We start from the raw sequence: 12269 nt of genomic DNA on the forward strand, positions 1-12269 counted from the left end.
TTAATGCTGCTCAGTGCTTAATACACAATGGAGTTTTTGAAAGATTCTATTTTGAAAGATTTTTCTGTGGTTTTGAAGTTTGAGTCTGTACTTTTCCAAGTACTGCACACTACTGCCTATCCATGGCCTGCTCAATTACAGCTGACCTAATATAAATGATGTTAATAGCAGACCTAAAATATGAATTCACACAATGTAATTCAGATCAAATGACCACATTTGTGGAAGATCTATTTGTAAATCAGAATTCTCTTTAACAAATATTAGAATACTGATCATAATTATACTGTAGGTTGTTCTTTCAAAGAGTTTTTCTTCCAATGCACTACAAAGTCTGATTGTATTTCTTAATTTGTCCTAAATCACCTTTGCCTGTTGCAGAACCTGTGACTTGCTGCAAAAATATGCAGTGCATCTCCAAGAAGAGGAAACACTCCATCTCCTGAAAGGTTTTCCGGTCATGGTTACCGGCAGTTATTCACATGATGGGATTTGGGAAAGAGAGGAGGGGTTGAGTTAGTCATAACAAGGATTTTATCTTTCACACTGTAGCTGGAGCGGGGAATTCCCATACTGTTGGGGGCAGGGGTTGGAATTGCATGGACTGTGTGGTCACAGATTTGGGAAGATGCTTTGAGCCACACTGGCACCAGGAATGATGCTCTAGCAGCCCAGGTCTGCCTTCCACCACACCACCTTTGTCTGATAGAAAAGGTCTATACTTAAAATCTTACTGAATGTTCCCACATTTCAGGTGCCGTGGAACAGACACCGGCGTGTTTTGACTTCACATAGGTACTTGTCAGATTAAGTTCATCGCCACAGAGAGATTCCTTATTCAGAAGCTTTTATTGGTCTCTGAAAATTCTTTAGATAAAAAGTTACCCACTCCCTCACCCTTCCTAGAATAGTTCTACCTACTGCAGCCTTTCACAGCACCTGTATGTGCACAACAGGAAGATAAATCCTCACGTGAAAATCGTTGAAACTGCAGTTGTTACTTTTTATTTGGTAATTTTGGTTAAAAGACTGGGGGTTTAGTCACACCTTTGCAAGTTAAACACCAGCTTTATACTACCCAGACATACATTGTTAAAGCATTATGAAAGCACAGAGGAATATCTTGTATTTGAACACTGATGTGGCATTTGAAATTCATTATAGTTCCACATTTTATGAATCACGTATGTAGGCTGGAAAAATAATTTGGAATATTTACAGGTTTTGCTACACTGTCTTCTCCCTGTGACATCTGGCATTTCTGTACATTTTGGTAGCTCAGACAGAAATGTGATGAAAAGTCTCTCTGTGAACTGAGCTGGCACTTCACTTGGGGCTTTTTTTTGGCAATACTGTTTTTGAAAATTGAGGCAAATAAGGATCTTTCAGTTGCCTTGTAATTGTATAGCCTGACTGATTAAATGGTGGTGTTTTTCATTGTCTATTATGCTCTGACAATCCTGTCAAGTATGTACTAATCCAGCAGCAAGGGGTTGACAGGGCTTACAGGGAGCTGGTTACAAGTTATTAAAGGACTGTCTGCCCTGCCTCGACTGCCTTTAATTCCCATGCAGGTTGCACCTTGCAAGATCAGATCTCCACTCTTGGCAAGCACCTTTATAAGCTGAGACATCACTGTGGTCTGGTTTTTTGTGGGTTTTTTTTTTTTTTTCAATTTTTGTACTATTTAATTACCCAAGCAGCTGTAGTTTGATGAGTATTCTGATGGGGAGAACACTTCCCAGCTCTGCACGGATGCCAGTACTCAGTAAGCTCATGGTACTGCAGGGACCAAGGTGAAGAGGGTAGGGCTAGAAAAGCACAAAGATTCAGCACAATCTAAGAACTGGCTGTGAGGATTTTCATCCCTAGAGAAGCTGAGAGAGAGATCATGCTAGTTAACTGCCAGGTGATAAAAGGCTGGTGCAAGGTATGTGTTGGGGACATACTTGAGTGGCTGCAAATGCTCTTCTGTGTGTGGGTTCTGCTCCAGTAAAACACCAACTGATAATTTGAAACATCATCTTGGAAGGTGGAAATCCTTGTGGAACCAGCTGGAGAGATAGGCAGTGATGGTATATAAATCAAGGTGCAGGTAGATTAACCTGTTCCAAGAAGAGTGGTGTTTATCTAAAAAGTCACTATTAGCGGTATCTTTATTTTGTGCCCACTGTAACCAGAAAGGGAACCAACCCCCGTGTGTCTCCTGTGTATCTCCAAGTGAACTGTAGGAAATCATCGTACTTTTAAGATACAGCTTTGGGCATTAGGGGTGTGTGAGGGGATTCCCAGTCAGTCAGTGCCCTCTCACACGTTTTGATTCCCCACCCCAGCCCTTCACAATCAGGAAGAGGGGTGTGGGTGGTGGTGTGGGGCTGGAGCCCTGGAGCCCCGGGATCCGCAGGGAATTCCATCTTTGCCACCGTGTGCTCGGCCAGCGCGGGGCTGTGGGGCAGTGGGGCAAGGCTGGCAGAAGCGCAAAGGGTTGGATTGGCTGTCCTGCAGGTTGGAGCAGGACAAAATCCTTCTCCCCAGGAACAGACTGCCTGGGTATCGATGGAATGCACTGCCTTTCCTGTGGATCCGGGAAGTACCAGAGCAGCGATGCTGATGCTTCACTTGCCTGTTTCCCATCTGAGGAACTGGGATGTGACTAAGCCAACCCTAAGGCAGGGAAGAGGATGGTAATGGTGTGTGTGTGGGGAGTGTGTGTGTGAGCTTCTAAATGTTCATTGCAGTGCCTTTATCAGATCTTTCCTCCCCGGTTTCTTTCATGACAAGTTTTTCTCCTTCATTCACAAAATGCAAAATATCCTGTAGCAATCAGAGACAAAATACGGGGTAGAAGTATCTTCTGTGGTGTAAACTCCTTAACTTGCAATTAGAAAACCACCCTGAGCTTTCTAGTATAGCATAATCACGACCCCCTCTTGGCAAGCTGCATCTTCCCCCAGTCCCCTCCTGGCCATCAGACCTTACTTGGCAGTTCTGCACACTCAATTTCTTTTCAGTGTAAGGGGGAAGCTATTTTCTCTCACGGACCATATGGCATGAGAACTCACTCTGGACAGTTTATAAATGAATATATGCTCTACTTGAATCATAGTTTGAGTAACCTTCAGTATCCTGTTACTTGAACAGCCACAAGGATGGGTTTACATGAGAAATTGCTGAGAGCAATGTCTTACACTTTGCTTCAGAAAATAAAATACCTGAATTAGTGTTTTCTTCCATTTGGTGAGCTTGTTGCCAGAAACCACTGTGTCATCCAGGCGCCAGAGCCATTGTTTGCACTGGTCACCACTTTAGCAAACCCTCATGGGAGAGGTGAGCTGGCTTGTTTTGCTATGTGGCTGACACCTGCCACATCTAATTTAACCCAAGATTTTTTTCTTTGTGCAGCTTTGCACGGGGGGCAGCTGCACAGCTGGGTACACAGCCAGGGTCTCCTACCCTTGCTAAGAGGGAGTGAGACATATGAAAAGTCTCTGTAGTGCAAAGAGCAAGACCTGAAGTCATTAATATTAGGCACTGGGAGTTGCTGTTGTGCAAGGGGCACTGCTCAAACACCTGCCAAAGCCAGTCCTGGCTCCGAACACGCTGGATGTGAACTGAGGAAAAGGAGATGAGGTGGGTGGGCAAGAAGTACAAAGAAAGCAAGATAATGCTGGATACCACAACAAGCTGCCAGCCTTTGCCAAAAATTCCTTCTGCATCAAAGGAGGTGAGGAGGAAAACGCTGAAGGTAGATAAGGTGGCTTTTTGGGTTGCTTTTCCAGTGTTTACAGGAATCTGCAACACCTTGTTTGACTCCCACACCACCACCTCTGGTACTGTGAGCAGAGCAACATAACCTCAGTCTTAGTACGTGGGACAGTTTTGGTCTGGGGGAAAGAAAAAAAAGATTAGTGTAGAAACATGTGAACTAGAGGCTTGTTTAATGACTGTCTTCTAAGCCCAGCAGCCATGCAGTGGTGTGATGATGTGCTGCACATATTTACCTACCAAAGGTAACTGCTGCCTTCCAGCTTGTTTATAAAATCACAGCAAAAACTACTGAGGAAGCTCAGACTTTTCCTCCACAGTGGTCAAATGCATTCCTGATGCAGCAAATATCACATTTAAACAAAAAACCACATCCTTCTTTATCCTACACAGAGAAGTTTGCCGAGGCTGCTTTGCTGCTGCCCCTCTGCAGATGCCTTATAGAGTTGCAGTGTGGGTCTGTGTGGGACTGGTGAGCCCAAGGAGGCTTTGCAAAGGCATTTATAGCTTTTTTTTTTTCAAGTGGTTTGTACTCAAATGCAATAGGGAAATCAACTTGCACTTGAAACTTCTGCATCTCAGGAAAAAAAATAACAGGAGCTTCCCCAGCTTCTCAGAAAAAAGCACAGCTGGATGTCTGTCGTCTCCCCCCCATCCTCAACTTTCTGTATTAATAATTGGCAATATCCTGAAGTATCTGGAGCAGAGCAGGGAGGCACACAAGTCATGGAAGCCAGGCAGCTGCAGAGCCCTGTCCTGCACCCTCAACCCTCGCTCCCAACATCCCCATGCCCCTGTTATGGCCCATCCATCCCTGCCACAGCTCGTGCTGCTGACCCCTGTGCAGCCACCTCCATGGGTGCATTTTTCTGTCCCCTGGGATCCTATTGCCTTGATTTAGCCTTTATATTTAATTCTTCCCTGCTGCTCTACAAACTGCAGTGCTTTTACTCTCCCATTTTGATACTGCAGGATACTGTCGCCTGAAAGCAGTTTCAGGAGGAGTCTTCAGTTTGTGAACATGGTGAAAATGTCTTTTTCTACCTGAATAAAATCAAACTGACCACAATAGAACTGGCCCAAAAAAAGTAAAAGACATTTAAAATCTTAACGCTGCACCTGTAAATGTCAATAGAAACCTTAAAAAAAAAAAAAAAGCAAAATTAATATAAATGTACAGACAATTACCAACTTTATTGACCAATTTCCCTGTTAACCAAGTCACTCATCAAGTTATTTTTCAGAGGGCAAGCAGTATGGTATACAGTAGTTAATGGCTTAACTTGTTGAGAGCAGGAATCAACCATTTTACAGACACAAGTGGAAGAATACCAGTGTCTGGTTTAGAATGTGGCAGTTGTGTGCCCAAACATGGTGAGTTTGACCCCTTTGAGGGCAGAGGCTTTGAAAAGCTGCTCCTCCCCCTGCCACAGACATTTGTGTTCCAGGGGTGCCTCATACTGACACTCCATGCACAGACCAGGATTGAAGCTGTAAATCAGCAAGAGGATTTTCCCCTGCCCTAGAACTATTGCCTGTGATTTAGTAATTCCTTAAAATAGCCATCAAAACAAATGTTCCGGAATTCACAACCACCAGGAGGCTGCTGGATTAACAGCCCCCTGTTAATGATGCACCATCACTGGCACGACCTACACGCTCATTCCCACCATATCAGATGAATCTTGACCAGGCAAGGCACCACCCCAGCCCTTCCCAGGAGCATCCGACTCTGTGGTGGCCCTTGTGTCTATTGCAGCAGGGTTTGGGAAGCTTCAAGTGGTGCAATGTTAAGGAAAAACTTTTCACCATGGGGTTGGGACAGTTCTGGAGGAGCTCACTACTGCGGTGGTGGGTATGCAGGCAAATCCTCAGGTGGTCCAAACTCTTTCCACCATGGCCCAAGTGGTGCCAGATGCTTGCTGGGCACTGGCAGCCCACCTATGCTGGCTGTGCCCTGAGCTGGGGTATCCTGAGAAAGGCTGGGGCAGCTGCAGAAATCTGGGGAAAGATGATGCCTCCTGCAGCAGGGCTTCCCCAAGAGCACCCCAGGCACAACTACAGGGTCCCTCCCTCCCACCCAGTTGAAGCTCTGGTCCCCACCAGCCCTTGCACCCCTGCAATGTCCCCCACACATCCTCCCCATGTTCTGAGATAGGGTGCATCCAGGGGCCAGCACTGCCCCTGTGCAGCCCCAGGTCCTGCCTCCCCCCAAAGCCCAGGGAAGGGCTCATCACCGTCTCCTGGGGCAGGCTCCCCGCCCCCTCCACTCCTGGGGCTGGGGCGCTGAGTACCCACCAGCAGTGTTGGGGTGCAGCCCCTGCCCCTTTCCCATTTACGACACCAAGCCCTTGTTGGTTGCTGCCTCCACAGTGGTTTATTAGGGTGGGAGTCAAGAGCCCCCGGCAGTGTGGGAGGCACAACAGGGGTGCCACGGAGGGACCCCAAGAGCCAGAGCCCCAGCTCCTGCAGCAGGGACCGATTTCCAGCCTCACTAAAGCAGCAATGCAATACTGGAGAGCAACAGGCGATCCCAAACTCCAGTATTTACGTGCTGCTAGAGCACTGCTGACAGCTCTCCACGACCTGCAGACCCCCCTCTCTGCCCCAAACACAGGGCAAGGGTCCCTTGGCCAATCCTTTGCCAGTGAAAGGACCGAAGAGCAATAGATGAGGGGTAGATATAGTATGGGATGTGGTCATGCCCATGCTGGAGAACAAAAAGGAGCCACAAGTCCTTCCTGCCTTCAGGGCCACAGAAACACGAGCTCATAGGGGATGTATTCGTAGCTGCAAAGGATGTGCACAGTACAAGCACCAAGAGAACGAGTCTACACATACCTGAACTAACGAGATACATGGGAATGTGTTTAGCTTCCACATCTATGATAACCAGAAGCTCACTTTCTTGTCTTATCCTTGAGGTAATGAGGCAGCCCAGAATGGTCTGTATCTCCTTGTCCCTACAAACCATGATGTGCTGCTACATCTCCTCAAAGCCCACTGAATGTTGACATTCCAAATGGTATTTTGAATATATATATATAATTTTTTTTAAAACCATGATATAAAGAACTGAAGAACACTATACAATGAAGACATTTAACATGCGTGCATTACCACCACAGGACAAGGGGTTTTTTTCTTCACAGGTACTATCAGACAGTCTGTAACTATAAGAGAACAAGCAGTTATACAGTGCAAATGAACCAGTTTCAGAAACAAGATCAGAAATTAACTGTTCCCCCCAGCCCCAAACAACACTTAGTATTGGGTCCCAGCAAATCATACACTTTCAGACCCAGCAGATCTGTTGCTTTTGCTACTGTGAAGAGCCTGCAGAACTCCCCAGCCCTTCCAAATGGTCTGTGGGGAAATGTTACCTTGTACTTTCCTCTTAGGTGACACTAACAATCAAGGATTTTCCAGAAGTCACAATGTTAATATTCCAGAAAAATAAATCCAGATTCCAACAGTTGAAACCTGTTAAATTTTCCTTAAAATACTTTTATTCAGCTCAATTTGACTTTTGGGATACGTAAAAAACCCCTTATTTTTAAAAAGGTTAGATGATGGTTATTTACCATGTGAATGGACAAACTTTATGTGACCAGAAATTAAAGATATCTGGAACTTCATCACCTTCCCTGCCTGTACCAGAGCAGAAAGCACCAGAGCAGGGCAGGAAGGGGCCACAGTCCTGCCGAAGGCAGCTGCCAGTGGCACTTACACATTAGCCTGCCAGGCTGCACAGGAGCTGTGCAGACAGACTGATATTTTTTGTGTTTTCTTTCAACCTTCCCCCCCCCCCACCAGTTATATGACAACTTCCTTCAGTTAATTTTCTTAAAAAGAAGTATCACAAAAAAACTGAACAATGTCAGAAATTACACCTTGGCTTCGAATTCTTGCGCCATCCCCTTGTGCCCAATGTGCTGCTGAGTCCCTGCCTCTTCAGCAAACTTAAAAACAGGAATTTCAAAAGTTCTTGTGACCCATGCCAAGTGATTTCAAATTTTAAATCAAGTATTTGCCAACAAAAAAGCAGTATATTTTCACTACTTCAGTGTCCTCAACACTGACAGCACCAGGGCCAACTCCCTAATGAGCAACTGCTACTCGCTGCAAAGCCAACACGTAGCCAGTGTTAAACCTGTACGACCTAATTCAAAACAACCCCCCACATAATATTACCATTAATTACTTCTGTAACAATGTTGTACTTGACTGTACCTGAGCAATCTTATTTCTTTCCTCTCTTCAAGTGACTCCAAAAGAAAAAAACAACAGCAAGCATGTTCAGCTTTAGAATCCATTTTGATGGAGTTTGAGGTTCACGTTTTAATTAATATTTTCATTTTTATATAAACCAGACTCTTGTCTAGTTCAACAACAAGGGCAAGAGCTCTCTTTAGTGAGGACTTTTCAAAGCAAGGGTTCAATACACCTCCACCAGCCTCTAGCACAGAGGGAAAAATCAACATTCACACAGAGTATTGGGCAACTAGAAATTTGGGATAGGCAGTGAAATACGTATCTGAGAAAATATGCATGTTTATGACATGACAGCATCAATATTTTATGCAATAGAAAGTTCCATGTTTGAATCATCCCATCTCACACTTCAGCTTCTTTCAAACTTAGTTTGTGCTTTGGAAACTCAACTTTAAATCAGAAATTGGCATCTGAATACGGTTGTTCAGCTTTGAGTTCACCTGAACGTCTCCAAGGTATTACCTGCAGTACCCAAGAAGGGATATGCGTGTCAGAGGGACCTGCATCTACCCAGAGGGATGCAGATGCTACAGGTATTTTGGTGGGACATGAGCTTACCTTCCCAACTCACCTCTGAACACAGGCACATCAGCTCCTGCATGGACTCCCTAGACACAATCAGGCAATCGCTGCTTCAGTGGGAGCTACAAATCAACAACAGAAAGGGTTTGAGAGGCGCTGGCAGAAGGGGGCAACTCCAGGAGCAGGGACCAGGGCTGTTGGGCAGGGTCCCTCCCAAGGTACACAGAGACAGGTGCAAGTATTTTTAAAATTAAAGAAAAAAAAAAATCAAATTTTCAGCTCCAAGTAGGGCAGACTATGAAGCAGAATAACTGCATTCCTCTCTATTCTCCCCATTCCTGGGGCTACTGGCACCATTGGCTCAGTGTGACTCTGGGCAGTGACACCCAGGGCACACTGGTAACCCCAAATCATAACCCAGCTGTAGAGAAATGAGGAATGAGCCAGAAAAACCAGGGGCAGCTCTGGGCAGGTGGGAAAGCCATTGCTCACAACCATGGCCAGCAGCAAGCCCACCTTCCTCCCTGAAAGGGTTAAAACAGCAGCAGCAAGAACAACTCTACTGGTCCTGGCAGACCAGAAGCAAAGGAAACATCTTGATTATGCTGGTTTAGGTGACCAACCAGGCCTAGGACAGGCAGGTAAGATGCAGAGAGGCTGTTTGGGGGTTGATGCTTTTGTGGTGGCACCACAAGTGCCCCCTCTCACTGTCAGGTAGAGGAAGCATCCCAGGAGCACCTTCAACTTCCAAGTGGCACCCCACTATGACCAGGAACAGGGGTGTCCTGCTTACTGGTAGCCCCAAACATGAGGAGAATTGCTCCAAAAGCTCCATCTCAATGCAAAAGCACTGCAACAGCCCTTCAGCTGCCAAGAGCTCCATGCCCACAGTGTGTGCACCAGCTCTTTCTAGAAATAGAAACTTCTACCTGTCATCTATGTAAGCCAGCCACCTACAGAGGTTTAATCAAATCCCCCGAATAACTGGGGAATTTGAACATGCAGAGAACCACTAATGCAATTCACAAAACAATGCAACTTCTGCTTGCCAAAGTATACTGGGCAATTAAGCAAAACCCACCCCACCCCCGACTCCAATCCCAAACACATACACAAAACCAAAACAAATTCCCCCTGAAATACTGGATTCCCTTAAAATACAACCTTATCCCCCCTCACTGACACTAACCAGAAAAAAAAGAGAAGAAAAAATATGTGAGAAGAAGTGCCATGGGAAAGGAAAAGAAATAAATACAGGAGCCCATGACAGAACAAATTTGCATACAGAGCCTTTACTGACCCACACACTTCAGAGCTAGGTGAGCTCAAAGACAAGTAAATATTAAGCATTTCCTATATATAGAAAAAAATAGGAACAAAACCCCCAGCTCTGCTATCAAACAGTTTTCCAGGAGACATGCACAAACAAATCCTGAAGTCATTGTTCTAATTTGAAACAAATGGAAAAAAAGAGGGATTTATTATTTTACAAAAAGACTAAAGTAAATCATCTCATTACAGCTGCAAGTCCCAGACACTCATTAGCAAGGCAAAATTACGGTGACAAAACGAAAATAAGGGTGTGAACCACCAGAACACTTCATATCTGCCTTGCTCTGAAAAATCCCAATACTTTCGTTGCTGCCTCCTTTTGAACAACGAGGTTTAAACAAAAGTCACGTCCTGATATTTACAAATGTGGCCAATAGCTGGGATGAGACCCGGTGCTTGATTGACAGCCACCACATGGCTCCAGCTCTGCCATTCCCGGCAGGAATTGCCTCACAGGGCTGCTGAAGGTGAGCAAGGGCTGCGGGAGGAGAAGTGGCTGTGAAGGAGCCTGAGCAGTCCGACGTGGGAACTCCACGCAGCCAAGTTACTTGCATTTGCGCGGCACCTACAGTGCATCTCCCCATCACCCAAAATCGCTGTTCTGCCCAGCCAGGACTTGCTCCTGGGGACACAAAATAAATGCAGAAAATAAATTTTGTCCCTGTTCTTGTCGAAGCCATGTAAGAGCAGGTCATTTCCCACATGCTTCATCAAAAATAATTTTTTTTCTCACAAATTTGCCCATAGAAGGGTCAGGGAAGCAGTACGCAGTTCGTATAAACCCCAGCGCGTTTTCCTTCCAGCACAGCTCACCTTCCCCGCGCTAAACCACACACCATTGACACGCTCTTAGGTGGGGCTGAACACCCGAAACCAAACTGCAGCTACCAAGGGCAGATTCAAATAATGCAAAAAATGAATTCGTTAACTTCACTCGATGTGAAACTCGAGCCTGACATTGTTACCAGCAGGATCAGCTGTGTTTACCAAGGTGAGGGTGTTAGTGGGACGGGGAGCTACTGGCGCCTGCAAAGGCCTGCAGGACAAGACTTCAACTTACAGCACTCCAGAAAACCAGTAAAATCCACAGTAAAATTCCAGGATCCACAGTTTCTTCTCAACACTGCTGAGGAGAAGAAAAGTATGATGCTTCTTGTTACTTCCAAGATTTAGCATTGTCATCTCATCCAGTTCTAAACAACAAGGGTCAGATCTAGAAGCCCAATTCATGAAGTTTATTTGTTAAGAACAGGAAAAAACCAAACAAAAAACCTATTTCTTTTTGGTCAGATGAACAATAATTCAAAACATAACAAGCACACTGATTTCTTTTTTTTCTTTTTTAGGTTTAGGTCAGTTTGCCTGAAGCATTACTTAAAGCTCCCTCTTATATTTCATAAATGTTTACTGCATTAGCAGCTCAGTTTTACTATATTTCCCACCGAAGTGGATTAACTTAATACAGACTTTTACAGTTGCCGGTGAGTTCTTTGGATTTCTTCAGAACAGAAGATGATGAAACTTGGCAGATAGTCCCTCACCTACACTTAACACACATAAGACACACAAGCAGAATTTCTGGTTTTCGGGGGGAGCAATTAATGTTTTAACCTTGGAAAACTCACTCTCCGAATGCAAAAAAATTGTCTTTATATACCTAACGCATATACGGGAAAAATATTGTATGTAGGATCAATTACAGAGGGAAAAGTCCCAGCGCCGTGCATGTTGCTCCATCACTGCAGCTCCCAGAGCGCTGCGAGGCTGCCCTGGGAAGCTGGCCCTTGCCAGGATATTCAAATTTCCTGTACAAACCGAGCAACCATCGAGGGGAAAAAGGAAAAAAAAAGCAAAAGCTGGCTGACAATTGGTGGGTTTTTTAAAATATTTTAAATTAGTTCGGCGAATTATTCTTCGGTTACACTAGCGCTTTTTTTGTGTGTATAGAACTATTTTCTACGTGCGGGGGCGCGGGGGCGCGCAGACGCCGCGCTGGGCCGGCAGCTCGCGGGTCCCCGCGTTTGCTTTAAATAAAGAGGGAAACGGGAAAAAAAAAAATTCAACCCCGAGCTCCACCTGCGGGGAGCGGGCGCGGCTCAAAAGAAAAAGATAAAAAAATTATTAATAGTGGGGAAAAAAAACCAAAAACAAACTACATGATGAAAACGCACCCGGGGGGTCGTGGGGGCGCCCCGCATCCACGTGGGAACCGGCCCCGCGCGCCACTCCCGCACCAACGGCCCGGGGGGCCCCCCCCCCCCCCCCCCGGGCGCCCCCCCTGTCACCCCCCGCCGCGTCACGGCCCCCCCGAGCCCCCCGGGGCCGCCTTTGTGCGGCGCGGGGCGGCTCCCCCGGGGGGGGGGGCGCGGGGCACT

General features: G+C 45.9%; 1 long non-coding RNA gene across 2 annotated transcripts; it reads right to left on the reverse strand.

The window, feature by feature from the left end:
* Positions 1–4934: 4934 nt before the first annotated feature.
* LOC121665195 lies at positions 4935–12158 on the reverse strand. Of its 2 annotated transcripts, XR_006016272.1 has the most exons (3): positions 10955–12106; positions 8612–8684; positions 4935–8502 (listed from the first exon to the last, which is right to left on the reverse strand). It is a non-coding gene; the product is annotated as an uncharacterized LOC121665195 (long non-coding RNA). The 2 variants fall into 2 exon arrangements; XR_006016271.1 differs by having other exon boundaries at positions 4935–8684; positions 10955–12158.
* Positions 12159–12269: the final 111 nt, after the last annotated feature.

This window comes from Corvus kubaryi, unplaced genomic scaffold (genome assembly GCF_017639235.1).
Source record: "Corvus kubaryi isolate FWS band 111438036 unplaced genomic scaffold, C.kubaryi_AGA036_p1.0 37322, whole genome shotgun sequence".
In the NCBI taxonomy this organism is placed as follows: Eukaryota; Metazoa; Chordata; class Aves; order Passeriformes; family Corvidae; genus Corvus; species Corvus kubaryi.